At 42.3% G+C, this 17,954-nt stretch overlaps 1 long non-coding RNA gene across 1 annotated transcript in view; it reads left to right on the top strand.

Annotated features, from left to right (window-relative positions):
• Positions 1 to 17,954, top strand: part of LOC114019711 — a 26,807-nt gene extending 8,853 nt beyond the window's left edge. Inside the window, exons 2-3 of the long non-coding RNA XR_006289397.1 lie at positions 12,846 to 12,971; positions 16,413 to 17,954. This is a non-coding gene — a long non-coding RNA (uncharacterized LOC114019711). The remainder of the gene's footprint in view (positions 1 to 12,845; positions 12,972 to 16,412) is intronic.

Here is a 17,954-nt window from a genome sequence, read left to right as displayed (position 1 = left end):
CTGAGCTGAATGCTGGAACTGGAGGCAATATGATGTTGAAGGGCTTCTGGGGAGAAAGAGGAAGAAGTGGCTCTTGGAGCCTCTGGGCCTGATCTAAAACCCATTGAAATCAGTGGGAATTTTTCCACTGACTTCAAGGTGGATCAGGCCTCTGATAACAAGAGTAACTTTTGTAAACTTCTCATTTCTGGGGCTGGAGCAATGTACTGAAATAAGGACATGATTGCTGGGGATGGAAGAGATACAGAGACATCATAGGATGACAGGTTTCAGAGGAGCAGCCGTGTTAGTCTGTTCGCAAAAAGAAAAGGAGGACTTGTGGCACCTTAGAGACTAACCGATTTATTTGAGCATAAGCTTTCGTGAGCTACAGCTCACTTCATTGGATGCATTCATCATAGGATGAGACGCTTACAGACGCCCTGGGTTGGGGTTCTGGGCTAAGGGTGCTTGGTGGTGAAGTCAGATAGGGGATATGTGTAAATGAGCACTTAAGCTAAGAAGTGGGAGCTTAGTAGGTTTTAACACATGAAATAGTTTAAAACAACAGGCAACTGTGTGTGGATTGTTTGTAAGGAGTCTATCTGTTTAGTAATGAAACAGAAAATCATTTCAAGTTTAGAAAATGTGGGAACATTTTAGATACAAACAGGAAAGGGAATATAAAAAACTGTATAGATTTTGCAGAACATGACGTGAACCTAACAAGTAACTGTGTTGCCTGATTTTTGTATCCTCCTCTTCCCATTTCCTTATTTCGCCCTCATTGTTTGTTACTATCACTTGGTGTCATTTTTTATTTAGATCGCAGGCTCTTTGGGCTAGTGAGTCTATTTTATTTGTCTGCTGAGCTCCTACAACATTTTTGGACACAGAATACATAATAAGTAATAATATTAATAATAATTGCCAAGTGATATACAAACTTAAATGTGATAGATAATATATAATGATCACTTCATCAACTACTGAACTGCAGTCTTCTCTGGGGTGAAACGTAACATCCATGTATTCTAGCAGTGTGCACAGATTTTGGACAAAAAGTCCTTCTCTAGCTTTTTTAGTTTCCAATTGAATCTACAGGGGGAGTTTTACATGGGCATAATAAAACTCATTTATCATAAACAATAATTAAACGATATCCAACAAACAATAACTACAGAAAACCCTTAAAAAGTAACCTAGTTAATGTATGTACACATATATCTTGCTGACTATCCATGCAATCTTATTATTGTAACCCTCCTTGTGATCTTATTATTGTAAACTTTGTCTCTGCTCTCCATGACCCTCTTTTTCATCTGTTTATGACCATGGCTGGTTATGTTATGTCAAGTTTAGATTGTCTCATATTTTTCCTTCTCCAATAACATGCTTTAAAGTTAGCAAAGGGATCTCACACATGCATGCAATGACAGGGCCGGCCCACAACATTTTGGCACCTGAGGCGGGGAGCTCAAATGATGCCTCCATACCCCCTCACTTGGTCCAAAACCTTGAAAGGTCTCAATTCTGCCATCTTCCCTGTTCTGCTCCTCTCATGGTAATGCTCTGCTACCTACCCCAATAAAGGAGAACTAACAACTTAAAATGCCTTGTTCAAAAATTTTAAGTAACACTTAACTTTCAAACGCCTGAACAGCAAATGTAACTTTTCTTGTCTGCATAGTAAACACTGGCATTTTTATCTGTTTGAATAATCAAAGTGATGCTTTCTGTACCTTCTTGGTTGCAAAGATTTGAACTGCTTCCTGAAGGTCCATAGTCTGGGCCAACGCATGCTCTATTGAGATGGTTGCAAGGCTGACCAGCCTCTCCTGTGTCATTGTGGAGCATAGATGTGTTTTTATTAACTTCAGCTTGGAGAAGCTGCTTTCTCCACTGGCAACTGTTACAGGAAGTGTTAGAAATATGCACAGAGCAACAAAAGCATTTGTAAAGAGGGTGGTCATCTTATTTGTGCACATATATTCCAGAACAGACTTTGGAGTTGATCCTGCTGAAATGTATCTTAAAAGGGCTTTCAGTTCATGACCTAAATCACTCGCATCAATATTGCACATGTCATCATGTGTCAACACTGTCTCTAGTACCCTGCATTGCTGGTGTAGGTCTTCTTCAGGTATAGTGAGAAGTTTTAGAATATCATACAACATCCTGAATAAACTGCTGTGTTCCTTGGGCTGCATGAAACGTTCTTCAACTGACTGTATTGCACAATCTAGCACCTGGTTAAAGAATTCAACTTTAAATTGTTGTTTGGGGTCTCTTATGGGATTATCCCATGCCTCATAATCAAAATGTCTTCTTCTTCGGTGACTCTTGTATTCTTGAATGGATGGGAAAATAGCTTCAATGTGAAGTTCCTCTGCCAACTTCTGTGCACTCTTCAGAACGTTTTGAAATCCCTCATCTGACCTGGTAAGACTGTAGGTATAACTTTGCTTTGTCCAGTTGTTCCATTGCTCCAGATATATCAAGGTCAACACCTTGGAGTCTCTTGTTTATAAGATTTATTTCAAACAGTATGTCATGCCAGAACACTAAGCCACACAGAAATTTGAAGTTATGTATGTTTCTGGTGATTCCATTTCCCTTTGTCACTGTTCTCCCATGAACAGTTCCTGTCATAGCATTATCCTCCATAATGGCAACTATGGCATCATCTATCTTCCCAATTTGGTGTTTGATAGGCTTTATTGCCTCCACTCGACTTTCCCATCTTGTGGCACTCAGTGGTTTCAGTGTCAGAGAGGATGTTCCCAGATGTTGCTTCAAAATTTGACATTGATGAGTTGATGCAGAGAAAAATACATAGATGCTTTGAATTATATTAAAAAATTCAGCAGCCTCACTAGAAGCTGATGCTGCATCACTGACTACCAAGTTCAACGAATGAGAACTGCATGGGACAAAAAAAGCTCGAGGGTTTAACTCTTGGATCTGTGTCTGCACTCCTCTGTTCTTTCCTCTCATGTTGGCACCATTATCGTAGCCCTGACCTCTCATGTCAGCTTTCGCAATTCCCGTATCTTCCAGCTTTTTAAGAAGCACATTTGTCATACCAGCTCCTGTAGTATCATCAATGTCAATAAATTATAGAAAATGCTCTCTGACAGTCACCATTGCAGGGACATTTTCACTAGGTTCTGTTGTTGTTACAAAATGCATCATTAAAGTCATTTGTTCCGTATGGCTGATGTCAGGTGTGCAGTCCAGAATAACAGAGTAATATCTTGCTGACTTCAGATCTGCCATAATCTTTTGTTTGACTTTTGTTGCCAGTAACTGTATGATTTCATTTTGAATTGTTTTTTCCAAGGTAGTAGTGTGTGATCAAGTGTGGTGGCCTTTAACATTAGTCTTATCTCAAGCTCTTTCCACCTATAGAATGCTCTCTGATGATTTGCTGCCTTCTCATGGCATGCCAGATTTCTAGCCAGATTTTTCCAGTCCCCTTGTTCCTGTAGAACCTAATGTGGTTGGAACATTAGACTGGAGGAGTTTGCAGCAAAAACAGTATGCAGCATTCTGTGTTTTTGAGTACATAAGCCATGGCCTCTCCACTTTGTCACCATTGGGGATTTCACGTCAGTAATGTGTTGGATGGAAACATCTATTTTCATTGTCTTTGGGGAACATGAAGTTTTTCACTTGCTGTGGCCCATGTAGTACAAGGAAGTCCCTCAGGCTACTGCTCAAGTGGGTCCACAGTCCTGGATCATCTAGACTTAAGGAACTAAACTCAGCAGCAGCTGTTTCTTTCGCCTCCACCACACTCTTCTCTGATCTACACGTTTCTTCAGGAATGTGCATGGTTACATCCATTTGAGATGGAGATATAGATGCTGCAGTAGCTGCCAGGTCACCTGCACGCTGACTAATTGGAAGATCAGGCATCTCCTCACCACTCACATCCTCACAGGGGCCAGAAGGCTCACTGTGAACATTTGTGTCTATGTATCTCAGGAGAGCGCCTTCCTGCTTAGATAGAAAAGCTTCCTTTGCTTTCTTTCTTTTTTTGAATGCTGCCCCAGAGGGGCATTTTATTCTTTCACTCATGACTGCTGTTCTGTGCCAGCTATAGTGGCTCTCAACACTCAGCTGAAAGGGACAAATAAGCTGGCTGGTAGCAGGGCCTGAGTGAGGGAAGATATCAGCGTCTTAAAGGCCTAACTGGCTCCTACTACTTCAGTTGACTGCCTGTTCTCCTCAAGTGGGTTCAGGAAAGCAGTAGGAAACAGGAAGCTCTCTGAGAAGCTGGTGTTAATCAGTCCAATTAATCAGGCTCCTGGGGTGCTAGAGAGGTACATAAGAGGCTCCTCCTCCTCTCTCTCCCTGCAGCTCCTGCTGCTTTCTGTTATTCCCTCTCACCTTTTCTCCTGCCTGCCTGTTATGTCTCTTGTGCCCTCCTTCCTCCAGCACAGCACTCCCCCATCTCTGTGCATCTAGAGCAGAGAGAATATATATGCACCAGCAGCAGGCACAATTGTCTACACTCTGGGTCCTATTGGTGCCCCCCCCCCACAGTCTGGCACCTGAGGCAGCAGCCTCAGGTCGCCTCATGGTAAGGCCAGCCCTGTGCAACTACTAACACCAACAAAGCAACCTCACCACATTTGCATGGTTACATTGCATTTTTCCCTATAATTTCATAAACAAATCTTTAATTTATTTAATTCTGTTCTTTAGGAACAGTGTCTGTGACTTTTTGTACAATCAGAGAATTTCAAACTTCCATCATTAACACACAAACACACATGAGAGAATATGTAATTTTACACTGGATGGTCAGCTGTAATCTTTGAGTTGGTTGAAGGGTAGTATGAAGAAAAGTGATTGATGAGGATGTTTTAATTATTTGCATTTCACATTATGAGAAGCGACGTGTCGGGGGGGGCACATGGGATGAAGTTACCCCCCAGCAGCCAGATCGGGTGGGGAGTGGAAGGGCCTGGACCAGAGCTGGAGTGGATGGGTTGGAACCAAAGCCTCTTCCGGCCTGGGATGCTGCCCGCTGCAGAGAGCTCCTGGCTGAGGCGTCAGGCTGCCCACCCCGCCCAGGCTCGGCTTCCAGGGACATCGGGCCAGGTGAGCTGGAACCCCTCCTTTCCCCCCGCTCCCGACATGTTTGGCCCCTGTCTCCGGAAGTGAAGCTGAGCCCAGGCAGGGAGCGGGTTGCCGCCCCGCCCCAGCTGGGCTCTCTCCCAGGAAGCTGGCTATGCTGCACAGAGCAGCGACTGGGAGCGGCTCCATCCTGCTCCCTGCCAGGGCCTGGCTGTCAGGGAGAGCAGCTGAATGTGCCAAGGGAAGGGGAGAGCCGGTGCAGTGGGAGGACGGAGCCCCTCCCTGCAGGTAACGTGGGGCAGAGAGGGGGTGGGAATAGTGAGGGAGCCCCAAGCTGGAGGTGGAATGGGGAGGAGACACAAGGATGGTCATGTGCCCTCCCCTTTAGCTGGTGCCCCTCCAGTATGAGAAGGCACCAGTCGACATTGCCATGAAACACCACAAGATTCTGGACTGGTCATTCTAGTGCCTATGCTTTGTGCACCTTTAGCAAGTGTTTTTTCCTGATGACCCAGACTTTAAGGAGCAATTTCGATAGCTTCACTATCAGCAGGCTGGTGCCATGGTTTCCAGATGGAAATATGACACTCTGCTGAAGGAAGCTGGAAAGGCAGTGGATAAATGAACACAATGGGCCTGATATGTCAATATGCTGAGAATCCTCCATCTTTCTTGCTGTCAGTGGGAGTTAAAGGCAGTCAGCCCCTTGCACGGTCAGGTCCTTTGTCGTTAGTGGTGGAGAGATGCAGGTAGCTATTGATTTTAATACCAGTCCTTCTCTAATTCTTCACCATGCTAATCCTGAAGGCTAAGGCCCTGCAAGGCTCAAGGAGCACATTGTAAATCATCACAAATGTTTCCCTTCAAGTGCTTGAGGCTGCTCTCTCATCTGGTTCGGCAATGCCGGCATTTGCTGAGCCATTCGTGACTCATCCGACACTTGCACAGACTTGTTAAACGCCAGAGTAACCTGAAAGACCAAAATGATCTACAGCTTTTTTTCCCATCCTAGCCCTTCTGGGTCACTGCGTTAATCTATATGAGCATGCCAGGGGTGAGAAGAGAGGGGCTAGTGGGTGAAATTGCAGTGTGTTCTATTCCTAGCTTTTCATCTCAGAATTGAACTCTGCTGTGTGATCTATGGCTCAAAGCTGGAAGGTGGTAAGTACCTTACATAGCACTGGCTTCAATGGGAGATGAGGGCACTCAGCACCACGCAAGTCTGGTCACTTAATAGATATATCCAGTCCAAAACAAAAAACAAAGAAAACTCATCAGTGATCTAGCTATGCTGTGGGTGGGAATATGCAAGCAGTCAAGCAATACAAATACATGGGTGCATTGTGGTGCCTTTTATAGGGACACGCAGCAGGTATTTAATAATTTAAATAGATTTCTAATTAACTTTTCTTTTAAATAACCCCTTACATACTTAAAACTGTCTGTCCCCACAGTGTGTACAAACCGGTCTGTCATGGGATTGCCTGGGAGTCCTTTTTGTCTGGAAAATACTGTATTATTTAAACATTTCTATTTTTGACTTTGCAAACAGCTACATTAAACCAAAGAGGCGTGTTCCATTTCTGACTTACTAATGTCAGCCGTGTTCCTTCTATAGTGTTCCTTTGACAGGTTGAGATTGCATGAGCTGTAATATGTTGCTCTAATATCTTTTTAATGCATTGTGTGATTGAATTAGGGCTATCAATGCTATTGAACGATTGTTAAAATCAACTTTTAATTTTTCACACAGTAGCATATGGCAAACAAGAATTTTATCTCCTCTTCCCCAGATGAAACACAGCAGGGAGCAGATAACATTTTTTTATTAACATTTATATCATCTTATATTTAATTTCCCCTGAAATGGGTAAAATAAGGTCTCCCCCTCTCCCGTGGCCCATATGGTATAGTGGCAGCTGCTAAGCTTTGTGATCAGTTTTTGTCCTCCTATTTCTGGTAGCAACGGATTTCACTGTGTAGGTGAAATTCACCCCTATGGCAAGGACAAGGTCTATGAATCACATAAATCTGATTTATCTTTCCAAATGGGGATTAAGTGGTACCTAAGCCTGTGAAAGCCTTTGCACAGGGGTGAATCTGCTTCTCATTTTCTCTTAAACCAGGCTCCGTTTTTATCTTTATAATCAAACCAAATTTCTCTCCTGATGGCTGGTGTTGATTATCTAATTGAAACATGTGCTAGAAGCTGATTCCCAATCTGGCGTGTACAGTATGTTTTCGGAACCTGCCCCATGACCACTATTTATCATAGTTCTTTCTTTGAGATTCAGCATGGAAAAAGGAGGCAAATTAAACCAAGTGAGAAGGGAGAATGGGCCCGCTAGCGTTGTGGCTGACACCACTTTCTTCCCACACTGCAAGACATGTATATTAATCCTATTTTCATACTTGCATGTGTTGAGGTAATAATCTCCAGGACACCCGTAGTTCTGATTCCGGTGGGGAAATTGGCTTATTGCCAATGCAACTACACCGATGAAACCATGCGACAGCACCCAGGGGGAGACAATGAGGGCTTGTCTACATGGGGACATTGACCCGTATATTTACAGAGGAATATACAGGGGGGAAAACTATTCTGCAGTAGCTATATCAGAATAACTCCCTATGTGGAAACTCTATTCTGGAATGAAAGTGAGTTTAATTCTGGAGATTAGCTTATTCCGCTATAGCTATGCTGGCCAGTTTTCTCATGTAGACAAGCCCTGAGATTGTAGGATGCTGTGATGATTTCGTCAGCACCCAGTGATTTTATCCCAGTCAGATCACATTCCTCCATTGTCCTTCTTTTCCATTCCCTTCCTTTTTTCTGCCTCCTCCCTCTCACACACAACTATTCTTTCCCCTCTTACGCAGCTGTCTCTCTCCCTTTTTTCTTTTGCCAGGACCTTAATGGAATGAAAAGACACACCCTCCCCTATCCCACCTGTGCTAATTGTGGCCTGATGAGAGCCATTTGTCAGACCCTTTCCACTCTCCTGCCACCCAGGGCCTCCCAGCTGGGATTCAGCCGGTGCTTTTTGTGCCTCCCAGTTGTTTTCAGCAGGGCAACAGATGTCACTTCTGCTCACCCACTGAGAACAGCTGGCAGCTGCCACTGCAATATAGAGCAGTCACTTGTGTTCTGTGCCACTCCGCCTGGCCGCCACCTCTGAGTCTCAACTCCAGGGCTGTGGGCAGTTCCCTTTCTCCTGGGAGAATCTTGCACTCTAGTAAAAAATATGATTTTCTGCTGAAGCTAGAATGTCCAGGTTTACCTCCAGTGAGATTTCAGTCGTTAATGACAGTTAAAAGAAGGCACTCTAAATATAATTTCTAATAATTGTGCTGCTGAAGATCAACCTGCCACATTACAGAGAGCCAGTATTTGGGCTAAAACTGACTTTTTTTCATTTTGTAATAAGCACAACCAATAGTATGGATTCTGAAGAAAAATGTATGTATATCATGCCTGGATATATGCATTTATCAAAGGGGTTCAAACCATGCTACTTTAAAGCTCTTCAGTGCACATTGCAGACTTGTGACTGAGGCACAAAGCTAATATTTTCCCCTTTCTGGGCGAGATTGTGACTGGGGAAGACAGGCATGGAAAGCATCCCCTTCCCTTCGTACTCCCTAAAGAGAGGCCTCTTACAATGGCAATCTTCGCACTGCAAGGACCAAGAAGAACTACTTCTGATCAGCACTGCTGTTGGCTCAAACTTCCTAGAGATGGCAGAGAGGAACTGGAGGGACAGGACCAGGGCTCCAATCTCAAATTCCATGCTGCCCAGCAGAGCTGGTTCCACACACTGTGTGTGTGTGTGTGTGTGTGTGTGTGTGTGTGTGTGTGTGTGTGTGTGTGTGTGTGTGTGTGTGTGTGTAAAACAATGGAGGCCCTGGAACAGACTTCCAGTGTGTGGAGGTGTGTGGGGAAAGGTGGTGGAGTGGGAAGGGGGGACAACCTAACTGGATTTAAGATGAATCTTGATGAGTTTATGAATGGGATTATATGACAGGGTTGCCTGCAATGGCAGGGGACTGGACTTCATGACCCAGGAGTTCAACCAGTCTGATGTGTGCAGCTGCATGTATCTCAAGGGTAGTATAGCAGCTGTGCTATATCTCTGTTCCTAGAAGGACCATGCCTCCAGGAGCTTCTGCTGGGGCTATACAGCTGCAAAATCCTTTCTCCATATACCCATTTGTTTGTATATTTTTAGCACTATTTTGTAACGTCCTTCGATTATCCACTCTTGAGGACAGATCTAGTTTAAATACTTATGATTTTGGAAAACTCATTTTAACTGTAGGAAGGCTCAAATATTTCCTTGCAATTGTGTGAGATTTAAAATCCAGCATCTGAAATTCAGCCTTTCTCCTGTTTATCAAGCAGACTGTGGCCATAGGATCTCTGATCAATAAACACAAGTATGTCAGGCTCTATAACAACCCATGGGGTTAATAGTGTCCTCATCACAACTTCCCACCAAATCTAAAGAAGTGACACACTTCTGTCAAGAAAAATTAGGCATTCCATGGATGCAGTTTGGAAGGAGATCAGGGTGAAAGGGAGAAAACCCTGATGTAGTTCAGTTTTAAATGTCAAATATATCACCCAGGTTTAATTGGTTAATTGCTTAACTATATTAAAGCAACACATTTTAGCAGAACATGCTGACCACAACTTTTGAACAATGCTTGCTTTGAGTTAATCCTGCCGCACTCACTGGAACACAACCAGTAGACATAATATCTCATGGCCTTGTACAATGACCACTTAAGGATATTATGATGTCAAGCACAAACCCTAAACTAGATCTTTCTTAATAAGGGCTATGCACTTAATCTTAAGTCTCTCAAACCTGGCATTTAAACAGAAAGGGGAAAATATTAGCTTTGTGCCTCAGTCACAAGTCTGCAATGTGCACTGAAGAGCTTTAAAGTAGCATGGTTTGAACCCCTTTGATAAATGCATATATCCAGCTGTAATTAGTGCCAGATTGTGTCTTGCCTGTGCACCCGCTCATGGAATACTCCATTACCGCTCTGCACACCCGTTACTGCAGTTAGCTGTGCAAACGGCAGCACGTGGCCCCTGCGGAGGCTGTTCATGTGGACGGGGACTGTGCAGAAAGGGATAAGGAGTAGGTGCAGCCTTGGTGGGACATTGCTGGCACAGGGTACATTCCCCTTTCAGGAGGGGAAACCAGGAAGGAGATGTTGTCTCTATCATTTTCTGCTTCCCAGTCTTTGCGTGGGGCAGTATAACTAACCGCTGGCCCATGGCCAGGGCTTGTGGCAAGCTCACACTCTATCCCATAATGACCTTACTTTCTGCTAGTAAAAAGTGTGATGGAGAAATTGCTGGAATGTCTATAGAACGTCAAGCAGCTATGAATGTCTATAGAACGTCCCTAAGCACCACAAGATTCAACTCAACCCGCTGCCTAGGTTCTTCCAAGGTAGCCCAATTCGAAAGCCTGCTCCCTTGTATTTCACTCCAAGTGGAAGTTCTCGAGGCTTGGTATTGCTGGAAGGTGTTGCAGAATGGAGCCTGATTCAGTGCGTGTCCAGGATAGACTATTAACCTCTTCCTAACCTGCTACAGTTGTCCATCTCATCACACCTACCAAGCAGTAGATAATCTGATAATTTTTATTGGAATATCTAGGAAAAAAGGGAGGTGGAGAAGCTTTTAAGGATCTCACACTTTTCACAAGACTATTGGGAAACTACGGCCATTGAAAGAGAGCCCAGTAGCTTGGAGAAAAGAGCATGATTCTTGAAAGTTCAGCTCCCATTTTATAATCTTTGTGATGACGACATGTTATATTGTCCCATGAATAAAGAACAAACAGACGCTCTCAGTCTGAATGCCCTGTACTGTACTGTATTTTAGATTAAGAGAACAACAACAAAAGATAACAATCATATCTCTATGAGAAAACACAGCATGTGTGGGTGTATCTTATGACAGTCTTCACTGAACTCCGAGAACCCACCGTACATGTGTTGTTTCAGATAACAGAGTCCTTAGAGGTTCCCAATGGAATTATTCAGAGAAGACCACATCTTCATTCTTTGACAGTTACAAGCAAAAATGTGTGCGCACGTGCATACACACACACACACACACACACACACACACACACACACGGGGCCTGATCACTGAAATCAATGGGGCTATTCATAAGAGTAAGGGCTTGACCAGTTGGTCCATTGATTCGTGTGCCAGACACCACACCAATAGCAGACACCACACCTGAGCAGTTTGTTTTTGTAGTTACTTGGTTACTTGTGTTTGTAGTTACTTCATGGGTAGCACAATCACTGTTTTATTCCTAGTTATATTTTTTTATCCTTACATTCTCACTATTGACATTAAATATAACAGTCTCTTCCCTCTGACAATTCTGTCTCCATCAGTCATCGCCTACTCTGCACCTCTTTCCCCCTGCTTGCAGAAAGGCCTTTTCTTTATTAGCCACCTCATGAGATAAGTTCAAGAGGGGGAACACCTGTAATCCAGCTGGCCTTGGGGCCTTAGTTCGCTCTCAGAAATTAACGCTTGGAATGCCACAGTATCCGGCCTTCCCCTTCCCTGCTGCAGCCAGAGAGTGAACCATAGGTTTCTTGGATGTCAGTTTGCATGTGGTGCTTATATCAGTATAGTTTATTTCTGTCCGAATATTTACAGGAGTAAACTATACCACTATAAACACCTTTATACCGGTATAGCTGTGTTCCCACTCAGGCACTGTAGTGCTTTAATTATATCTGTTTTTAAACCCAGATACTTAAAGTCGTACAAAACCTGTGAGAAAAGAAGCCCTGAGAGTCAAGGAACTGTGGTTCTTGACAGTGCCATGAACTAGCTGTGTGAGCATGAGACATTCTACATTTTGGCGTGCATAGTTTCACAAGCTGGGCTCCCAAAGTTGAGGCATTCAAAATGAATGGATACGTTTGAAAATTTTGGCCTCAGTAGCTCTGAACCTCAGTTTCTGCATCCGTCTAATAAAGATAACAACTCTTACCACGATTGTAAAGTGCTTTGAGATCTATGATAGACAACACTATGGGACAGATTCCAATAGCCTTACTCCACCTGTAGCCCCACTGGAGTCAATAGAAGTATTCATGGAATAAAGTGCTGCTGAACCAGAATAAGAGTACATTAGAATCAATGGAAAGTGTTACTGGTGTAGCTATTTAGCAAATGTAGAAATGTGTTAAATAATCTTGTTACATCAGTATTTTTCTTTTTGACTTACTATTTTAGACTTAAGAGGATTCTGCTCTTTAATGCACTGCATGTTAGTCTGATCCAGTGAATATAAATTAATGTAGCTTTCCATGCAGTCTATTTTCTATGGCATTTTACCCTTAGTTCAATGACAGCCTTTTCCTTTAACAAATTTAGAGTCTGATCCTGGATTCCTTGCATATCGAAAACTACCATTTAGGTGATCATATAGACTATATAATTTATTATATATTATATAACAGAGATATATTCTATGGTATATATTGTTCTAGCTGGTATTTAAAATGGCTTCACTATACTTCTGTATATAGTTTGGGTTCTCTTAGAAAATGTACTCTTTAAAAACACTACTAATCCTTTTAGTATAGCTATTGGTTTAGCTGGCCTTTGTGGTGAAGTGTTAATGGTATTAGCTGGCCTTTGTGGTGACGTGTTAATGAGAGCGGTGCTGTTCTTTTTTCACATACCAATCAATTTCATCTTTATAATTCTTTGAACTTAGATCGACTAAATGAGAAAATCCGATCACAAACAAAAGATCCTTGGGTGGTGCAGCTACGGAAATTATTATCTTTAAGGATATTTGGAGTAAATAAGTACTGCAACAAAGACAAATGGGCAAAGAGTGGTAAGAACTGTTAAACGTTTCCTAATCCTGGCTTTGTTTGGTCAGTTTCTTAAAGCCTTTGTAGTAGATGGTTTCATTGACATTTGCTTGGTAATTACTTGTCTCCAGTTGAGATTTAAAGTGAAGATAAAGACAGGGCTTTGCACAGCCCTGGGCAATGCACAGTTCAAAATCAGGTACAATATTATATAAATAGTTACATAATGCCATAACTTGCCATCAGATATTTAAGTAGAACTCCTCACTGAAAGAAAATCAATGAGGAATTCCGCCTTAAATTGATGGCATAATACAGCCCATAGATAAGTAAGATGGGAAAGAGCTTTTCCCAGCCAAATTCAGAGGTGACATAAATGATGGTTTAAGTCAGGGATTCTCAACCTTTTTCTTTTGCAGCCCCCCCCCCCCCCCCGCTATAAAACCTCCACGGCCCGCCTGTGCCACAAGAAATGTTTTTCTGCATATCCAGTAGATTAAAAGCCAGGGCTGGAGTTATGGGGTAGCCCCAGGGGGCCCCATGAAGCTAAGTTGTTTGGGCTTTGGCTTCATCCCCATGAGGCAGAGTTTGAGCTTCAGTTTCAGCCCCACACAGTGGGGCTCGGGGTCTAGCTTTCTTTCCTGGGTGCCAGCGACTCTTAATGCTGGCCCTGCAGTCTGATTTATTTTGGTGGTCCCCTGAAACTTGCTTGCAGCCCCCCAGGGGGCCTCAGACCTTGGTTGAGAAACTCTGGTGTCAATTATGCATCCAGGATCAGGTATGGAAACCACTGAAATTTACATACTGCAAGGGCAGGATTGTAACAGCAAATGTAGCCAACTAATGGGCGTAACAAGATGTAACGGCTTCCTGTTCAGTGCTTTTCCTGCTACAACCTCATCCACACACGCCTTTGGTATGTCAATTATACTTGCTGTCACACCCACTTACACCGATTTACTGATGTGTAGCTTGCACAATGACACCCCTGAATTTAGTCATCCCTTGCTGACCACTCAGCCATCTCTAGCATACATAATGAAAACTTTTTTTTTTTTAATTAAACTTTTAAAAACTCTTTGGAACGTTATCACTTTGTGCAGAGAAGGGAAGAAATACTCCCATGTGCAAAATGAAACGTACAACCATGGGAAAAAGATCATGATCAACAAAATATTAAAGAGAGTTTTTAGGGAAAGGCTTTATCTACTGCCATCTAGATAACATGGAGGAATGGTATTCAGTAGATGAATGTTGCCTGTAGAATAGCAGTGTTTTGACATTCTTAACAAATTCAATTGTAATTTGGCACTTATGACACAAACTGGTACCCCTGAATTTTAATGAACCAGCTACTGATTCAGTATCAAATTCATATAGCAAGAGTAAAGGCAGAATAGCTCACCTTGCCTGCAGTTTTGTTTACTGACAGATGTCTGCTACTAATGCCTTCTGTATTATAGTAATGCTTACACAGCTCAGTGCTCACTATTTTCTGGAATGGGATTATGAGTTCAACTGCGTTTTTACTAAGTTGAAAATCCTATCATATGAAAGGATCAACACAAGAAAACTGACAGAAAAAGGACCATCTAACTGCTGTTTATTTCATACGACTAGAAATGACACACAATAGAAAATATGGGTCTCTTGCTTTAACACTGACAGCGGGGTCATAACACTTATGTGATAGATATAAAACTGGAAATGATTTTGTAGATGGTAAATGGAGCATTAACATTACCTGGTAGATAGGCTGTCAGTCTTTTAGAATCAGTTTGAAAAATGCCCACAATATTATATTTCTGCAGCCTTTAGCTGAAGAACCAAAACAGATTCCCCAACAAACTCTATTTACATGCCTATAAAGGGTATAGGCAAATGTGTGTTAGTGAAAATGCCCTGTGTTGCCTACTCCAACATATTTCTCATGCATACTCATAGGCCCAGATCTGTAAAGGTATTTAGGTATTGCTGTGCTCAGCATTACAACACCTAACTGATTTAGGAACCTAAATCTCATTTTCAAAGGGATTTAGACAGTTGGAAGCCAAAATCCTATTGACATTTAGGCTATTAAAGGCCAAAACCAGTTTTTATAATGAGATGTCGGCTCCTAAATCGGTTAGGCATTGCAATACTGAGGTTGTAAATACCTTTACAAATCCGGGCTGCCGTGCCAGCTTATACTCTTGCCTGGTGTGCGAACGAAAGGAGGGGACCACAACAATAACATTTATGCACTTAAATAGCATTTTTTATCAGTAGATCTCAAAGCACTTTACCAAGGAAGGTAAGTATCAGGATCCCCATTTACCACATGGGAAAATGGAAGAATTAAGAAGAAAAATGACTTGCTAGGTCAGTGTCAGAACTGGAAATGGAACTCAGGCAGCCTGCTGCTCCATCCACTGTCCCCTGAACTACAAGAAGACTTTTCCCTCCTACTTGTCTAGCACATGTGATGGGTACAATTGCAGTCTATGCACTTGTCTGAGCATAGAGAATGCTCCCTGCTTGCACCTTGTGGGGAGGCAATGGGGAAAGGGCTGTGACCAGCTTCCTGGGCCTTTCTTTGGAGTGGGATGTCTCTGCACTACTGCCAGTGTGGACCTTTGCCTTAATAGTGCAATCAGAGCCACAGAGGTCTTGAAAATATACTCTACAAAAGGCATCATGTACCTATCTTGGCTCACCAAGCACATTGCTACAAAGTACAAAAGGATTTTTCTCTCTCACCACGCTCTGAATGAAAATGAGCATTCAAACTTAGACCCTGATCCCGCAAAGATACATGTGTTTAAAGTTACTGTATGTACATTTAAAATTAAGCACTCAATTTAATAAAATCACCATAAATAAATAACACATTGTGGGGAGTGCAATATGATAATACCTATTAAATAGAGAGAGCTGATGGTTATATCACTGTATGTTTTTCTAAACAAAAGTTCTCTGTTGTAATGATCAGCATTTTGTCTTTGATATTTACATGGCAATTATTTGTAAACCTGTTAAAACTTCCTAAATACATACATAGATTTAAAAAAAAAAATTAAGACACATGGAAGTGTTTGCAGAATTGGGTCCTTTATCTCCAGTTGTCCTACGTATCCAGTATCTTAACAATTGAACTCACTCCGCTCCTTTATACAAAAATAAAATCTTTAGAATTCAAATGATTTAATTGAAGAAAATAATGTTGCTTTAAATTAAGAGTGATGTGAAAGGAAACAAACCTGCGGAGACTTCACGCAATTTACTAAAGTCATCAGAAACACTTTGTACTATAATACCCTGTTAGAGAGCCATCTGATGTTTATATTACTGTATGTTTCTCTAAACAAAATCTCACTGCTGTAATGATTGTTTTGTCTCTGCTATTTACATGGCAGGGATTTGTAAACCTGTTAAAACTTCCTAAATAAATAAATAGTTTAAAAAGAAAACATTTGTCCCCACAGATGCTGGAAAATATACAGGCGCTCATGTGAAATCCAGTCATGTCGATTTCCTTTGTCATCATGCTTTATTTGTGAATCAAAAGTATTGCAGACCTGTATTTGCACCCCCTGTTCATTGGTATGATACACGCCACACTGCTGCGAGCTGCTACAAGGCTACTGCTATTTCTCGTGTATCCTTTTTTGCTAAAGATTTTTAAGATTGACTCTGCTTTCTCATCTTTGGAAGAAGAACAAATACTTTACCTTCCTCTACCCTTTGGATTGCATGTTCCTTGGGTGCATAGCAGTGGCAAAGTGAACTCAAAAAACTACAGGTCCTAATTCTTCTCTCACTTTCATCAGTGTGAATCAGTAGCACAAGAGAAGAGAATCAACAGTAAATCTGTTTAAGTCTAGGTCCCAGATTCTGGGCTGTGTGTTAGCTACATTTGATGCATCTCAGAATGGGAGTGGTCGCAAGCCACCTTTATGCCCCACCCCCGATGCAGGCACAGAGCTCATCTCTGACCTAAAATAGAGCAGCCTCAGGGCAATTCTGCTTTTCCCCAGGCTGGCAATCACCTCCATAAGTTGTGCCAATAGCTGAGGATTGCTGAGGCGCAGGGGGTCTTAACACCTTCTCCCAGACACATCCTGTGTGTCACAGGTCTGGAGGAGGGCTGGCACAAGATCTGCTGTGATGGTTCTATACCACTTGGGTTCTACACCACTCCCCAGGCAGGGGGAGTACTCAGGGATCAGTGCCACCAGCTTTTTGGCAGCTTTGCACCAACAACAGGATCTGGTGCAGTGGAATTACACTGGTGTAAAAGAGAAGAGACTTAGGAGAAAAGATTTAGCTGAAATTACACATACATCTGTTGCCAGGCAGCACACCTTTAGCTCTTGCCCAGTTTTTAGTGGATGTCTATGAGGATCAGTAAAATGAAAAAAACCTCTTCAGATCAGAACTGGAAATGCAGGGCTATGAGAGGTACTTTGGTTCATATACAGTGGGAAGTATGCGTCTCAAATTATGCATGTTCTAGGAGGAGTCAAGGACATAATTCATTCTGTTCTGTGATCAGAAGTTTTATCACACGAACATTAGGCTTCATTCGCTAACTCACAGACACCTCAAAGATAATCGTCACCAGTAATGCAATGTGCAGCCATCCCCAAGCCAACTAAGTAGAACAACTGCTAAGCTATTACATGTGTGGGGCCAGTTTGGCCATTTGTTCTAATTATAATGGTAAACTCAAGGCCTATGTAAACCTCTGCAAATGACGTAAAGGAAAGAAGCCAAGTTATTATTGTGAAAGTTGTTTCAACAAAACCCTTTGATCTTAGAAGTGTAAAGGAAAAAGAATTAAGTGGACCTGCAGTAGCTGTAAAATATGTCAAGCACATTCACTACCTCTAGTTCTGTGTTACTGATGTTTGCAACTCTCTGTGCATCTAAAATAATACCCTGAAACTGTTACTATCAGATAATGTGTTAAAATGGGGAACTATGTTATCCGAAGGAAAATAATAAATTGGAGTTAGCATTTTGAA

Source organism: Chelonia mydas, chromosome 3, assembly GCF_015237465.2.
Source record: "Chelonia mydas isolate rCheMyd1 chromosome 3, rCheMyd1.pri.v2, whole genome shotgun sequence".
In the NCBI taxonomy this organism is placed as follows: domain Eukaryota; kingdom Metazoa; phylum Chordata; order Testudines; family Cheloniidae; genus Chelonia; species Chelonia mydas.
The sequence above is the reverse complement of the archived record's forward strand: the minus strand, read 5'-3'. Positions and strand labels throughout refer to the sequence as shown.